At 29.9% G+C, this 18,817-nt stretch overlaps 1 protein-coding gene across 8 annotated transcripts in view; it reads left to right on the forward strand.

Annotated features, from left to right (window-relative positions):
- Positions 1–18,817, forward strand: part of LOC127106299 (uncharacterized) — a 130,893-nt gene that overhangs the window by 101,342 nt on the left and 10,734 nt on the right. The gene's annotated exons all lie outside the window — the stretch shown is intronic.

Genomic DNA, 18,817 nt, shown 5'->3' on the forward strand with positions numbered 1-18,817 from the left:
CAACAAGGTCAAACTAAGTTTGACAAAAAATTTCAGTATTTTTAAAAGTCAGAAACTATTTTTAATCAATTGAAAATGAATAAAAATAACCTAATTGAACTAAAATCTCAAATCAATTAAAAAATTGATGAGAATATTTTTCATAGATCCACCATCATTCAAATAGGTTAGGAAAATATTTTTGTATTTTTTGAATATCAAAAACTATTTAAAATGAATTAAAAGTAACCAGAAAAGAGAAAATTCACAAAAAATATCAAATGATGAAATAAAAAATATAAAATCAAAATTAGAAACTAGAAATTATTTGGAGAAGAATGCAATTGGTCCGATATTTTTTGGATTAAAAATGAAGAAGATATTGATTTTTGAAAATAATGGAAATAAAAGAAATTAAATCAAAAAATTGGAAATTCAAAAAAACCAGGAGCGTTAGATCTGAGCTCATTAATTGAGCTAGCAGATCATACGCTCCAGAAGCGCGCTTCCACCATAGGTCCAAGTCCATGCGTAACACAATGAATAAATGAAAGTCATAACAAGCGAAGGCCAGGATTAGATCTGGGAAACTCAATCCAACGATCCAGATTCAAACTGGCAATGGGACGGCCACTGGAGCCACCTTCTTCTCTGGTGAGCATGAAGATTCCGGTGACATTTGCAGGTTTTCAAATCTTCATCATTTTGTATGATCCTTATGTCAAAATAAAGCTGGGGTGATGTACATCACCCTTGTAACCTTGAATCATACTCAAGATTCCTATAGAGTGAGAAATCTGAGATGGAAGATTCAGGTATGAAAAATGCAGTTCAATAAAACACAAAACTGAAGCTACCACTAGCTTGCCTCTCAAGTGAGGACTTCAGAAAACATATTGGCCAGGCAAATAGATCAAAGAGCAGTGAGTTTCGAAGAGAAAACCAGTTGATGATCACCTTTGAATTCTGGAAATTTGAGCTTGCTTCCTTGCTTCCTTTGGCCAAACAAAAGATCAATGGATTATGAGAGAGAGATCTAGGAACTTTAGATCTAGAAATTCAACCTGATTTAGTTGAATTTCAGATCTGAGAAATTGAAGAAAATTGAGAGAGTTCCTTTAGGTGTGGCTCGGTTTTGATTTCTGCAGCAATTCAGGTTGATTCAAGGATGAGATTTGAATGGAATAGAGCTTCTATTTATATAGGGAATGGCAAGGAGAGGGTGATTTAATCCGTTTGCATGAAATTGGACATTCCTTGCATGGGCTTGCATGATCATGCACAAGGCCCAAATTCAATGCCAAATGCAATCTGAAATCATACCAAAGCGAAATGGACGTGTAATCTGAATGGCAAATTGCTTGTGCATGGAATTTTGAGGTGTTATGCATAATTGAACCAAAAGCTTCTCCTCTTCGAAAATACCATTTGCCAAATCCAAACATGAGCATGTAAGTAACGGTTGGAAAGGTTTTGATGTAAGGAACAATTGTTATGTTGGGAAAAAATCCATTTGAAGTGTGGAAATTGGTGAAATTGGAGTTTAAAGTGCAAGGTGCAAAACATGTAAAGGCAAAGTTTCTAAATTTGGCCAATGTTCAAGCTCTTCTGTTTTGATGATGCAAGCCTCATATGAAAAAAACTCCAACATAAAAGTTGTAGATCTCTTCAAGGAAATCAAAATGGACTTACATTTTGCATCATTTGGAGTTTTTATGAAAGAGTTATGGGCACTTGAAGTTCGACTTTTTTGCCTTTCAATGCATTTGGCCCAAAAGGACCTATAATGTCTTCCATTATCACATGTATTTCCTTTGAGATTTTTAAATTTTGTTCAACATAACATTTGAATTAGACATCTTAAGATTTCCAATTCATTTGATCCCACCTCAAAATCATAAAAAATGAATGAGTTATGTCCTTGGGAAGTTGACCCAAAATTAGGGTTTCAGTCAAAATGACCTATAATGTCTTGGAATGGGAGATGACCTTCCAAGCTTCAAATCAATTTTTGATGAACATGAAAGTTGTTCAAATCAATGTTATGATGCCATGAGGGATCTTAGGGTCAAAATTTGGGTCTTACAGTTATCAGAAGTATAGTGAAACATAAATGTAATAGGGGATGTGCATACAACAATTCATTAAGTTTTTCTAAAATTTCCAAAATACCTATATAAATAAGTTATTTGAATATTTATGAGCAAAACGATTAAGTTCACTTTGGAATCATTTGTCCCTTTCCGGCGGTCTATCAGTGCTTGACCATTTAATAACTCTCCTTAGTCATGACTGTTTTAAAGTATCTATCAACGATTTAATCTTTGGGTAACCCTATTGGTTAATGTCATTACTCTAGTGACGCTAATATAACCTCAAAGGTCACTTGGGTAATACTTTTACGATAAACAATGACTAAAATTAAATCACTAAAACAAAAAAAAAATATTACATATTAAATTGATAAATTAAATAAATTATAAAAATAGAAATCAATAAAAATGTTTATAAAAAATTGCAGAAGACAATGCATGTCTGACAATCAGCAAAAGATACAGAGAATAATGCGTCTTTTTTTAATTTGAATTATTTAATTCTATTTAAGTCATTCTCCGAATCTTCAAGTTAGATCGAGATATATTTAGAGGATAAGATTGATATTTAAATATAAATATTTATCATATCATGTCTATCGTATCCTAATCACAAAACTTTAAAATAAAAAATATTTTATCTAGAAGATCAATTAGAAGATAAATTATACGATAAAACAAGCTAGTTCATAATTCATGACTACCGACTAATATCTGATATCTTATAATCTTCAGTTAAAGGGTGATGATTGATAGTTGATAAGTTAATTGAAGTGTTTGATAAAATCAGTGATTCCACTAACGGATTAATATAAAATGACATAATTGTTTGATATTCTTTATATTTAATATATAATTATTTTATTTTAAATTAAATAAATCATAAAGGGTAAAAATGTGTTTTAATTACAATAATAAAGGTAAAAATTAAAGAAAAATAATAAATTATAAACTATAAATGAAAATACTATTTAAAGTAGTGTTTGGGAAATAAATTATAACCTAATAAAATAAATGTTCGTGACGAAAAAATCGTTACTAAACAAATTTATTATTGTCATAAGATATAAAGTATATGTTTATAAGACAAAATTTTATTTAAATTTAAATTTACTTAAAATAAATTAATTATAAAAAAAAAGACATGGCATTCCATGAATAAATGATAGATATGTACCTAACCATACTTCAGGGCTAGGGGAATGTTCACCAACAAAATAAAGAAAATTGTTTCAGAATAATAAAAATAAATTGTAAAAAATATTACTTATTAAATAAAGTAAATGTATTAAAGTTTTCTTATATATTAAACAATTATACCTTTATTATTTTTATAAATGTTTATATATTTTGTACCTCTATATATACTTGTGACTCTTGTCAAAATATATACAAACAAAAACATATTTGTAATAGTTTGGTCAATTATGTAATTCAATAGAAGGAATATCTTCTCCTTTTTCAAAGAAACATGTTTGTCCCATTCAGTTCAGTTCTTTTGTTCAACCCAATTCTCAATCCCACCCATTTCTTCTCAAACCCTAACTCCTCACCACCATTCATCTAATTTTCCCATCCATAGTGCATGCACTTTGCCACAAAATAATTTCTGAGCTACTCAGCTTTTGAAACCCCTCATTTTTCATTGATTGAACCATTTATCACGTATCAATGGCAAAGAGCACTGATTCTGAGAAGTATGTGGTTGTGTCTAAGGTCCATCCGGGTTTTTTGAGTATAGTAATGGAAAACCCTTGATGTAAAAAAGGGTTAAAAAAAGTTCATTTCTTGGATTTAAACATGAAATGGTTTACATCTTTAAAACAAAAATATTTTTGAATGCATCTTGAAGTAGAAAAGAAGATGGAAATTCGATTTAGGGGGTTTGAAATATAGGATAGAGAGGAATCAATTAATTAGATATAAAAAAAGGACTTTAAAATAAATCAAAAAATCATTTTTTTTTAAATATTTTGATAGAATTTAAGTCGTCTAATCAACCTCATTTGGTGGAACTTGACTATTATTATTGTTGTATGTTTGATTTTTCCATCACGTATCTCAATTTTCCATGCATTTTTCATTTTGGAATATAAAAGAAAAACATAGTTCTATTGGATGTGAGCTTTTATGAATTGTTGTGCTTATCCATAAGACATAAAGTTCAAATCTCACATAATACAAAATTTCAAAAAATTTACTTGATATTATAAATGAGATAAAATATTTAAATATGTGAATTATCATTGACGAAAATGTCATGGGGGGATTCATTCTCCTAAATAAATGAGATGCAAATTTTTTTTATCATTTATTTTATATTATATGAATTTTTAGAATGCTCTATTATTAGTAGTGATTAGAGGTGGTAAAAGAGACTTGCCCGTCTAGCAAGTTTGTTTTTCTCGCACTTTTTTTTAGGACAAGTTAAAATTCTAAACATACATTCTCTAATATGTTTGTTTCATCTTGTTTTTTGTATGCTTTTGCAGACACGGTCATTTATATTTTAAGAGTTTAAAGACGCAGTGTTAGTGAGTCTTTTCCGCCCCATCCTCATTTATTTGTAGAGCGGATCAAGATTTTAAGCATGTACCTTCAACTATTTTCGCTCAGTCATATCTCTTTTTTTGTTGCTAATTTTTACATGGTATGCCAAAATGAGACGGACATGTTCATTTACCATCCCTAATGGTGACTAAAATTTTTAGAAATTGGTTGATCATCACACAAGATGGATTATCCCTCTACATTATAACTTTTTTATATCCATAAATTAAAAATTAAACTCTTACCCACTTACTTAAAATATTCAAATATCTTATTACATGAACCAACTCATTGTTAATAATATTGCTTTGACTTATTTTGATAAAATTTTATTTATCAATATTTTTCAATTTATATCCCATAAAGCAATGATATTCAAATCATAAAATATGATAATGTAACAACCCATACATATATTTCTAGAATAATATATATGTAGCATTGATTTTTGATACTGAAAAAAAAACATAAGCGTTTAGATGATACCATGTTCCATGTACGATACACGCATAGATACTAGTATATGAATAATAAAAGTGATATCTCAACCTAACTAAAGTTTTTGACCAAAGTGCCACATTCCTTAAATGAATTTTCCAAAATGTCATCTACTAAATTTTTTTCCTAAATCCCACTTTTTTTTATCATCTAGGGGATTTTTTAATTAATTTTTCTGCATCCTCCATCTTGGATGGCGGACGTCCCAGAAGTCTAATTGAGGTCCGACATCTATGATGAAGTCCTTTTTTTTTCAATTTTTAATTTCTGAATTTAATTTTAAATAATCAATTTTTTTTAATATTAAATATTAAAAAAATAATTAATATATTATTAATATAAATAAATAAATAAAATATATTGTTCTATAATATTTTTAAAAAATATTAAATATTAATTATAAAAGAATATTAAATATATATTACTACATAATATTTTTTTGTTTGTTCATACTTAAATATATAATATATTTTTTTCACGTCCAAACAAATTTTAGTATAGTTTTTTCCTATCTAAATAATTTTATAATATTATCTATTCATTCTCTTAGGTCTTCTATAAATAGAGGTGGCTAAATATAATATAATTATATTTTTCTAGCCACCTCTATTTTTAGAAGACCTAATGGAATAAAAAAATAATATTATAAATTTCTTTAGGCGGTAAAAAACTGTACTAAAAAATTGTTTGGACAGGAAAAAATTATATATTTAAGTACGAACAAACAAACAATATTATGTAGTAATATATATTCAATATTAATTTTTAATTAATATTTAATATTTTTTAAAAATATTATGTAGCAATATATTTGCTAATATTATATTAATTATTATTTGTAATTAATATTTAATATTAAAAAATTAATTTTAATTATTTAAAACTAATTCAGAAATTAAAAATCAAAGAAAAAAAAAGGACTCCATCTTAGATGGCGGACTCCAACTGGGCTTCTGGGGCATCCCCCATCCAAGATGGAGAGTGCAAAAAAATTAATTAAAAAGCCCACTAGATGACAAAAAAATGGCAATTGGGACAAAAAAATTCAGCATATGGCATTTTGGGAAATTCATTTAAGGAATGTGACACTTTGGTCAAAAACACACATAACTACATGATCTCAAAATACAGTGAAAACTACAAAACAGAAACATCTTCAATCCTGCATTCAGTATTCTTACCCTTGTTTTTCATCTGCCTCAAGCTACCGGGAAATATTTAACAAGAGTGGGATGAGATTACTAAATCTCATTTAGTCTTAAAATGAATCCATTAAGTTCACTCGACTTTACATAGTATATATCACTACTACAAATAAAACATACAACGACGCTCATTTTACCACGAATCTATAAAGGACCGTGATGACATCTCTCAAATCAGGCGCCACCATTTTATTTATTTATTCATTAAACTCACTTTACATGTTATCATAGTTAGATAGAGCAGCCGTGGTGAAAGCTCCTAAAGTTCTTGGTTCGAATCTCAGCGCCAACAAAATTGTGATTTGTTTAATATTTTAGTGACACCTTTATTGTATATATTTAAAATTAAATATAAATGTGATTTCACTATATTTGGTTCTTTCAGCCATGGTGATATATTTTATCATTTTATTTTTTATTTTTACAGTGGCTCTTTTTATAAAATTTAATTAAATAAATCATATAACATCATCGTTCATTTAAACAACCGTGGTGAAATGTTTTATTCAGAAACAAGAAACACAACTTAGTTTGTCTATTCAGTTTCCATTTTTTATCGTAGAACCATTGGAAGCCTAACACACAATGAAACCATTTGACCCCTAACACACTGTCTCCATTAACTAAACGAAACATACGACCATCGGAATCGTTCTTGGCTTAACGTACAAACCCATCACAATTGTTCTTGGCTTAACATGGAAAAAACGTCATCACACGCGTTCTTGGCTTATCTTCATTAAGAAACAAAAAACACAAGAAACACACGAAATGAAGATGAAGAATCTTACACGAAACGAAGCATTGTTGGATTTTACGTATTCACCACGTTAACGGTATGTAAACTTTTCACCTTGCATGTACAGTACAAAACTCACAATTTTAGCTTCTTGTTGTTAATGTTGTTTATGTTTTTGATGTTGAATGTTTATGTTCTTGTTGTTGACATTTATTTTTATGTTGCTGATATTGAATGTTTATGTTCTTGTTGTTAATATTTATGTTTATGTTGTTGAAGTTGAATGTTTATGGTTGTTACTGTTCTTGAATGCTTGTGTTGTTGTTTATGTTTTTGTTGATGAATGTGTATTAGACATATGATTTTTGTTGTTGTTTATGTTGTTGCTATTGTTGAATGTGTATGAGATACCCTTGTTATGGTGTTGGATTTTATATGTTATTATTGATGAATATGTATTACACACATTGTTATTGTTGTTGTTTAAATGTTGTTGATGAATGTGTATTGGACACATTGTTATTGTTGTTTGATGATGGAATTAGTATCCCTTGATGAAACCTGGATTAGGGTTTGAATGATATGGAGCATGGCTTGAAGATTGAGGGTTGTAGCATGGAAATCAACACATGAAACACCTTTGAATCAACTTAAACCAAACTTGCATTTCCCTTGATCAAAGACCTTGACTTTGCCTTGCTTTGAAGCATGATTACCTACTTGAGTAATAAGAGAAAAGAAGTACCATCTCTTCATGAAGTTAGGTTAGTTTCTCAAGTAAAACAAAGTAAAACCCTAGGGTTAAGATATAATACACAAAGTGGCCATGCTTGTGATTCCATGACCAAATGTAATGGTCATGCATGATATGATTTAATGTATACAAATGAAATATGTTAAAATCAAATAAAAATGGAGGGTGAGTTTTGGGGTTTGACACTCATACACTTTTTTTTTCTGACCTTCTCTTAGTTTTACTAAAATGTTCCTTCGAAATCTTCACAAAATCTACTAAACTCTCCTCGAGAGAAGGATACCTCTTATACTCGTAAAAAATTTGATTTTGTTGTTTGCTCCTAAATGTATTACTGTAAGTATTTCAGAAATAATCACTTCTTTGATAATTTCTCATATAATTCAATTCTTCTCCAAGAAGTCCTTCAAAATTACACTAATTGTTTATATGACCACTACCGTAGAAATCACACATAAGATCTTGACATACATTCTGATACAGGGCTTGCATTCAATCAAATATATTTTACATCTTACAACATTTTTTTACGAAGAATCAAACCATAGATTCGCACAATAGTATCTAGTAATGTAAAAAATAAAAGCTGGAAGTTAAAATTAAAATAAAATAAAAATTACCAGAATTCAAATACTCCTAATTTAAAATATTTTTGCATATTATTTCCTAGTTGAAGTGATCAACAATCCTCGACAATGACACTATTTTGTTGGTGGTAAAAAATGTTTGTTTATCTTAGTATAATGAGAGCATATTGTAATCATATCCACGGGGATTATCGTTAAATCGACAAGATTGAGGTGAGTGTACTTGTTATCAGAAGCATAGTGAAACATAAATGTAATAGGGGATGTGCATAGCACAGTTCATTAAGTTTTTCTAAAATATCCAAAATACCTATATAAATTAGTTATTTGATCATCTATGAGCAAAACGATTAAGTTCCCTTTGGAATCATTTGTCCCTTTCCTCCGGTCTATCAGTGCTTGACCATTTAATAATCTATCATTAGTCATGACTGTTTTAAAGTATCTATCAACAATTTAATCTTTGAGTAACCCTATTCGTTAATGTCATTATTCTAGTGACGCTAATATAACCTCAAAGGTCACTTGGGTAATACTTTTACGATAAACAATGATTAACATTAAATCACTAAAAAATAAAAAAAAAATAAAAAAAAAATTACATATTAAAATGATAAATTAAATAAATTATAAAAATAGAAATCAATAAAAACGTTTATAAAGAATTGCAGACAGACAATGCATGTCTGGCAATCAGCAAAAGATACAGAGAATAATGCGTCCTTTTTTAATTTGAATTATTTAATTCTATTTAAGTCATTCTCCGAATATACAACTTTGACTGAGATATATTTAGAGGATAAGATTGATATTTAAATATAAATATTTATCATATCACGTCTATCGTATCCTAATCACAAAACTTTAAAATCAAAAATATTTTATCTAAAAGATAAATTAGAAGATAAATTATACGATAAAACGGGCTAGTTCATAATTCATGACTACCGACTAATATCTGATATCTTATAATCTATAGTTAATAGATGATGATTGATAGTTGATAAATTAATTGAAGTGTTTGATAAAATTAGTGATTCCACTAACGGATTAATATAAAATGACATAATTGTTTGATATTCTTTATATTTAATATATAATTATTTTATTTTAAACTAAAATAAGTCATAAAGGGTAAAAATGTGTTTTAATTAAAATAATAAAGGTAGAAATGGAAGAAAAATAATAAATTATAAACTATAAATTAAAATACTATTTAAAATAGTGTTTGGAAAATAAATTATAAACTAATAAAATAAGTGTTCGTAACGAAAAAATCGGCACTTAACAATTTTTTTATTGTCATAAGATATAAAGTATATGTCTATAAGTCAAAATTTTATTTAAATTTAAATTTATTTAAAATAAATAATTTATAAAATAAAAAAGGACATGGCATTCCATGAATAAATGATAGATATGCACCTAACCATACTTAGGTATACGGGAATGTTCACCAACAAAATAAAGAAAATTGTTTCAGAATAATAAAAATAAATTATAAAAAATATTATTTATAAAATAAAATAAATGTATTAAAGTTTATTTATATATTAGACAATTATACCTTTATTATTTTTATAAATATTTATATATTTAGGACCTCTATATATACTTGTGATTCTTGTCAAAAAATATACAAACAAAAACATATTTGTAATAGTTTGGTTAGTTTCGTAATTCAATAGAATGAACATCTTCTCCTTCTTCAAAGAAACATGTTTGTCCCATTCAGTTCAATTCTTTTGTTCAACCCAATTCTCAATCCCACCCATTTCTTCTTAAACCCTAACTCTTCATCACCATTCATCTGATTATCCCATCCACAATGCATGCACTTTGCCACAAAATAATTTTTGAGCTACTCAGCTTTTGAAACCCCTCATTTTTCATTGATTGAACCATTTCTCACGTATCAATGGCAAAGAGCTCTGGTTCTGAGAAGTATGTGGTTGTGTCTAAGGTCCGTCCGAGTTTTTTGAGTATAATAATGGAAAATCCTTGAGGTAAAAAAGGGTTAAAAAATTTATTTCTTGGATTTAAACATGAAATAGTTTACATCTTTAAAACAAAAATATTTTTGAATGCATCTTGAAGTAGAAAAGAAGATGGAAATTAGATTTAGGGGGTTTGAAATATAAAATAGACAGGAATCAAGTAATTAGCTATAAAAAAAGACTTTAAAATAAATCTAAAAAATAATGTTTGTAAAATATTTTGACAGAATTTAAGTCGTATAATCAACCTCATTTGGTGGAACTTGACTATTATTGTTGTTGTATGTTTGATTTTTCCATTATGTATCACAATTTACCATGCATTTTTCATTTTGGAATATAAAAGAAAAACATAGTTCTATTGGATGTGCGCTTTTATGAATTGTTGTACTTATCCATAAGATATAAACTTCAAATCTCACATAATACAAAATTTCAAAAAGTTTACTTGATATTATAAATGAGATAAAATATTTAAATGTGTGAATTATCATTGATGAAAATGTCATGGGGGGATTCATTCTCCTTAATAAATGAGATGCAAAGTTTTGGTTTTTATCATTTACTTTATATTATATGAATTTTTAGAATGCTCTATTATTAGTAGTGATTAGAGGTGGTAAAAGAGACTTGCCCGTCAGGCAAGTTTGTTTTGCTCGCACTCTTTTTTTAGGACAAGTTAAAATTTTAAACATACATTCTCTAATCTGTCTGTTTCATCTTGTTTTTTGTATGCTTTTGCGGACACGGCCATTTATATTTTTAGAGTTTAAAGATGCAGTGTTAGTGAGTCTGTTTCGCCCCATCCTTATTTCTTTGTAGAGAGGATCAAGATTTTAAGCATGTACCTTCAATTATTTTCGCTCAATCATATCTCTTTTTTTGTTGCTAATTTTTACATGGTATGCCAAAAGGAGACGGACATGTTCATTTATCATCCCTAATGGTGACTAAAATTAATAGAAATTGGTTGATCATCACACAAGATGGATTATCCCTCTACATTATAACTTTTTCATGCCCATAAATTAAAAGTTAAACTCTTACCCACTTACTTACAATATTCAAATATCTTATTGCATGAACCCACTTATTGTTAATGATATTGCTTTGACTTATTTTATCTTATTACATGAACCACTCATTGTTAATAATATTGCTTTGACTTATTTTGATAAAAATTTATTTATCAATATTATTCAATTTATATCCCATAAAGTAATAATATTCAAATATTAAAACGAGATCATCTAACAACCCATCTAGATGATACCATGTTCCATGTACGATACACGCATAGGTACTCGTATATGAATAATATAAGTAATATTTCAACCTAACTAAAGTTTTTTACCAAAGTGCCACATTCCTGAAATAAATTTCCCAAAATGTCATACGCCTGAAAAATAATTCCCCAAATACCACTTTTTTTATCATCTAATGGACTTTTTAATTAATTTTTCTGCATCCTCCATCTTGGATGGCGGACACCCCATAAGTCTAGTTGGGGTCCGTCATCTAAGATGGAGTCCTTTTTTTCGATTTTTTATTTCTGAATTAGTTTTAAAAAATAATAATTAATATAATATTAATTTTTAAAAATTAATATATTGTTACATAATATTTTTAAAAAATATTAAATATTAATTAAAAAATAATTTTAAATATATATTACTACACAATATTTTTTTTCTGTTCGTACTTAAATGTATAATATATTTTTTTCCCGCCCAAATAATTTTTAGTACAATTTTTTCCCGTCTAAATAATTTTATAATATTATTGTTTTTCATTCTATTAGGTCTTCTATAAATAGAGGTGGCTAAATATAATATAAATTACATTTTCTATTATATTTAAATGTAATATTAGGTCTTTATAATATTACCTATTTCAGAAAAATGTAATTATATTATATTTAACCACCTCTATTTATAGAAGACCTAATGGTATGAAAAAATAATATTATAAAATTGATTAGGGAAAAAAACTGTACTAAAAATTTGTTTGGACGGGAAAAAATATATTATACGTTTAAGTACGAACAAACAAAAAATATTATGTAGTAATATATATTTAATATTATATTTTACCTAATATTTAATATTTTTGTAAATATTATGTAATAATATTTTTATTTTATTTTAAAAAAATTAATTAATATTATATTAATTATTATATTATATTTAATATTTAATATTAAAAAAGTAATTTTAATTATTTAAAATTAATTTAGAAATTAAAAATTGAAAGAAAAAAAAAAGGGAGGGGGGGGGGGGGGGTGTTCCATCTTAGATGGTGGACCCCAACTGGGCTTCTAGGGCGTCTGCCATCCAAAATGCAAGGTGCATAAAAATTAATTAAAAAGCCCACTAGATGCTAAAAAAAATGGCATTTGGGGATTTTTTCAGCATATGACATTTTGGAAAATTCATTTTAGGAATGTGGCACTTTGGTAAAAAAAACTCACGTAACTACATGATCTCAAAATACAGTGAAAACTACAAAACGAAAACATCTTCAATCCTACATTAAGTCATCTTACCCTTGTTTTTCATCTTCCTCAAGTTACCTGAAAATATTCAACAAGAGTGGGATGAGATTACTAAACCTCATTTAGTCTTAAAATGAATCCATTAAGTCAACTCGACTCTACATAGTGTATACTACAAATAAAACATACAGCGATGCTCATTTTACCACGAGTCTATAAAGGACCGTGATGACATCTCTTAACTCAGACGCCACCATTTTATTTATTTTTTCATTAAAATTAGTTTACATGTTATCACTGTTGGATAGAGAAGCTATGGTGAAAGCTCCTAAAGCTTTTGGATTCGAATCTCAGCGCCAACAAAATTGTGATTTATTTAATATTTTAGTGACGCTTTTATTTTATTTTTTTAAAATTAAATATAAATGTGATTTCACTATGGTTGGTTCTTCCATCTGTGGTGATATATTTTACCATTTTATTTTTATTTTTACAGTGGCTCCATTTTTTTAATAGTTTTTTTAATCAAAAAATGTTTCAAATATCACTACGGTTATTTAAACCAACTGTTGTGATATATTTTTCATTTTATTTTTAAATGATTAAAAATTGGCTCTTTTTATAAAATTTAATTAAATAAATCATATATCATCATGGCTCATTTAAACAACAGTGGTGAAATGTTTTATTCAGAAATAAGAAACACAACTTAGTTTGTCTATTCAGTTGCCATTTTTTATCGGAGAACCATTGGAAGCCTAACACATAGCGAAACCATTTGAACCCTAACACACTGTCTCCATTAACTAAAAGAAACACACGACCATCATAATCTCCAACTTCAATCGAGACTGAAAGATCAAGATCAAGAATTCAAGCAATTCAAATCAGTATAAAACAGGACTACTATTCAAGCACTACAAAGGTTAAACTCAACACTTGTTAATCAAGAGCCAAGTTGTGTGCCATGAGTCTTAAGTAATAGAGAAGGAATGGGACTAGAGAATTCCTACCCCCAATCTAAATATCTTTGGGTGTGGGACGAATGACCCGTTTACTCATCGTATTCACCTTTATTCATAGGCTTTAGCACAACTCGATTCAAGTTGATTGATAAGCCTTTCACCATTCTTCAAAGACAACCCTTCATCATGGGAAGCTGCAAGGAAATTCAACTTCAACACTCATCGATTATGATGCAAATCGCACGTCTTGAGCCTTAAGTAATAACGAAGGAATGGGACTGGAGGATTCCTACCCCCATTCTGGATATCTTTGGGTATGGGACGAATGACCCAGTGCTCATCGTATTCACCTCTATTCATTGACTTTAGTGCAATTTAAATCAAATAATTGATAAGTCTCTCTGCACAGATTAAAGATCAAAACAAAGATCAGACTTCCACCTTCTAGGGTTTAACTTTCTATCCTTTTGTTCTCCCAGTAAAACAAAAACCATTTTGTAAATAAACTCAGAAACAATTAACCTTACGATTAGGATTGTATGATACGAGCCTTAAGCAATGGAGAAGGAATGGGACTGGAGAATTCCTACCCCCATTCTGGATATCTTTGGGTGCGGGACGAATGACCCAGTTGCTCACTATAGTCATCTTCATTCATAGACTTTAGTACGATTCGAATCATGACTCTCATTTCAGAATAAAAGCAAAATCACCTCATCAAACTCAGTTTTGCCTTTGGGCTTCATTTCTAGTTTAAAACCTTTTCAGAAAGGACGTGTTACTTCTGTTCTACAGTGAACGATGCTTAAGCCTCCATGTGCGAGCAAGCAATGTTTAACTGCTAGAGTGCGATCCGAGTGCATCCGTTCTACCATAAACAAGCAGACGCGTAAAGCTCCCATGCTCGAGCATACAAGCCAGTTGATAGTAGAACGTGAACGTTAATACTGTAAGACCCTAATTTTTACCCTAAGATCCCTCATGGCATCACATCATTTTCTCATTGCATTGCCTCAAGGATCATTGCATGTATGGCTCCTTAACCCTAGGGTTGGGACTTGTGAGAGTGGTTTGAGACCACCAAGCATGCTTGTGTTGTATATTATTTCTTTTCTTATTTTGATTACTAACCAAAATCACAAAAATATGTCACTAACTTTCTTTTGTTTTGAAGCTCAAGTAATCATGAGATCACATGCTCCTATAAGGCTCCTAAGCTCAATGAAATGGCTAGATGAAGATGAGAACAAGCATGAAAATGGTCCACAAAGTTCCTAATCATCAAATATGTCTCCCAAGTATCTCAATTTTCCAATATGATCAAGATAAACCAAAGGGCTTGAGGATTGTTTCCCAAGGAAACCCTAATTCAACTGTGCATTGACTGTGCATTGCTCATGAAACAACCTCAAACTATGATAAAATTTAATCAAGGGAAGTTCTTTCATTCATTATTTTATGCATATATGAGCCTATGTGAGTATCCTCAATCATTCATTCATCAATATTTGAGGTTTGGCCTTGAGAAGTTGACCAGTCAAGTCATCTGACTAACCTGAGGATCACTGAGATACAACTTTTGATGTGCTTGTTAAATGAAGATGACCCCGAGATCAAAAATGTTCTTAAGAACTATATGAACAACTTTAATGTTCATCACAAATCCATTTTAAACTTTTAATGTCATCATTCATTTCAAAACATTATAGGTCATTTTGACTGAAACCCTAATTTTGGGTCAACTTCCCAAGGACCTATCTTCTTCATTTTTTATGATTTTGAGGTGAGACCAATTGAATTAGAAATCTTAATATGTATAATTCAAATGTTATTTTGGGAAAAATTTCATAATCATAAAATAAACACATGTGATAATACAAAACATTATAGGTCACTTTGGACCAAAACCATTGAATTTGAAAAATGTCCAACTTCAAATGACCATAACTTTCTCATTAAAAATCCAAATGATTCACATTTTAAGTCCAAATTGATCATCTAGAAAATATCTACAACTTTGGTGTTGGAGGTTTTTCCATTTGAGGTTTGCATCATTGAAACATAAGGGCTTGAAGTTGATCACTTTTGGTAAAATTTTCAAAGGAAACCTAGACATGTTTTGTACCTCAAACTTCAAAGCCAGTTTTCATAATTTTCCAAACTCCAAATGGATTTTTTCCCAACATAACTTTTATTCCTTATGTCAAGAGCTTTCCAACCATTACTCACACCATCATGTTTGGATTTTCCATGTGGGACTTTCGAAGAGCTCAATGTTTAGGTTCAAATATGCAATTCACATTGAAACTTCATATGCAAGCAAATGTCAGGCCTTGTGCACATCCAATCCACTCCAAAATGATCTCAGCATGCAATTCAATCCAATTTTGGGCCTCACATGCGCCTGTACAGGCCCATGCATGGAGGACCCAATTCTTATGCACACGAGCAAATCACCTCATTGCTTCATCTCCAGCTATAAATAGAGGGCCTTGCTCATTTAAATTTCAACCTCAAGGTGATCTGAAACCTTGCTAAATTGGAAACCCAACCTCACTCAAAGGAATTTCAATTTTTCATTTCTCAATTTCAGACTTGAATTTCAACATCCTTAGTTGATCTTCAAGTCTTAATTCCTTAGCCTTGCATCCTCATTACCTCAAGATCAAGTTGGAATCAAAAGCTTAAAGAGATCGTGTTGTTTAAAGCTGCACTTCAAAGGTATATCACTCAACTGTTTTGATCTGGATCTTGAAATACAATGTGAATTGCTTGAGTTTGAACTGTCTTCTGATGTCCTCGAGCAAGAGGCAGGCCAGTGGTGGTCTTAATTTCATGAATTGAGACATTTCAGTTTGTGCACCTTGATCTTCAAGCTCTGATTTCTCATTAAATAGAAACATGGAGGAAGATCCAAGGTTACAGGGGTGATGTACATCACCCCAGTTTCATTTTGGTACCATTGTTTTTCATTTTCATTAAGTTTCAAAAACCTGCGCGTGGTGGCCGGAGTTTGTTCTCTGGCCGGAGAAGATGGTGGTTTCCACCACCATCCCCACGTGGATGCTTCCAGGCCTTCAGATCTCTCTCAAACGTTTTAATCATGGTCGTGTGTTATGTTGACCTGTTTTAAATACATGTGTGGCGCGCTTGACCAAGGCCTATGGTATGACAGTGCTTCTGGACCGCTTGATAACGCCACGTCAATTAATGAGACTCATCCAAGCGCTCCTGATTTTTCCTATTTTCTATTTTCTGTTTTAATTTCTTTTAATTCCTTTTAATTTCAAAAATTCATAACTATTTTATTTGAAGTCACAAAAATATGAGACCAACACCAAAAAATTTCTTGAAAAATCTAGTTTCATATTCTGATTTTTAATTATTTTTGTGACTTCATTTAGTATTCTTTGTGAACTATTTTGTTTTTATTAGTTTTTAATTCATTTTAAATACTTTTTAATATCTGAAAATTTCAAAAATATTTTCTTAACACATATGGATCATGACAAATCAATGAAAAATAGTCTCATCAATTTCTTAATTGATTTGAGATTTATTTGAGATTTTAATTCATTTGTGTTATTTTTCATTGTTTTTAATTGATTTTAAATAGTTTCTAATTTCAAAAATGGTTGAAAAAATTTGTGAAACTTTGTTTGACCATGTTAGACCTATGAGAATTTAATTGGACTTGTTTAAGTTGATTTGAATTGAATTTGAGATTTGACCATATTTTGTCCATTTTAATTTTGCATTTATTTTAATTCCAAAAATACCAAAAAAAATATTTGACTTGTTGACTTCTAATCTTCATTTCTCTTCTGTTTACCATTGGTTGATGATGATTTGATTCACATTATACCATTTGTGTTTGACACTTTAGTTCTTTGTCCATTAATTTCCTCTCCATCTTCTTCTTTTTATTTTGGCCAATGAGTTAATGTCTTATGGTTGGTCTTGACATATGAGAGGCTTAACCTTCTTTGATCTAAATCAAACTCAACTTGATCCAAGATCAAGTGAGTTGCTTTGTGTCCAAGATAGGTTGCTTCTTGGTCAAGCAAAAAACCTAAAGTCCATACAAGGCCTTCCTTCTTTTCTTTTGGCATGGCAAGTTGTAGGAGCTTGGCTTACTAGTCATGATTTCTAACTTGTGTTTATTTGTCTATAGTTTTATTGACCGACCTCAGATAGGTGTGACTACTACATTAGTCCACTTATGATTGCTTAACATAGCGCTAAATTCAGATTAATACCTATTACACCAGTATTCAGAACCTCTGAAGGAGAAATAGTTTTTGAGACATATTCTTCAGAAACAACAGACGCTTCAACTCTATTCAAACCAACTATTACCTTAGCAAATTCCAATACACCAACAATACCAGCCTCTTGATTTTCAGCAACAAAGGTTTCTTGATGATTTTCTGACTGATCTAAGATGATAGTGAGAATGACCAAGAGGTGTATCTCAACAGAAAATGGTGTCAAAACCAAGAAAGGGGAATGACCATGAAGGTGTATCCCAAATTGTGGTGTCATAACCAAGAAAGAGGAATGACCATAAAGGTGTATCCCAAATTGTGGTGTCATAAACAAGAAATTGAGAATGACCAAGAGGTGTATTTCAAATGAAAATGATATTGCAATGGTCTTTAAACCAAAAGGATCTGAAAGTTGAGCCATAAAAGGGCTAGTTGCAGACTTGACAATGAGTTGACTGGAATTGCAATAAAGTCTGGGAATAAAGGCAAATACTCTGAGCAACTGGGTCATTTGTCCCGTACCCAGAGATATTCTAGACAGGTGTAGGGAAGATCCCATCTCATCATTATCTATTGCTTATGGCTCATGGCATGCAAGCCTAGTCAAATACGGACAAGTTGTTGAAACAGGTTACCAAAGATGCTTGTGTGGGGATGAGTCAGATGATTGACTGCTGAGGAATGATGT

Source organism: Lathyrus oleraceus, chromosome 7, assembly GCF_024323335.1.
Source record: "Lathyrus oleraceus cultivar Zhongwan6 chromosome 7, CAAS_Psat_ZW6_1.0, whole genome shotgun sequence".
In the NCBI taxonomy this organism is placed as follows: Eukaryota; Viridiplantae; Streptophyta; class Magnoliopsida; order Fabales; family Fabaceae; genus Lathyrus; species Lathyrus oleraceus.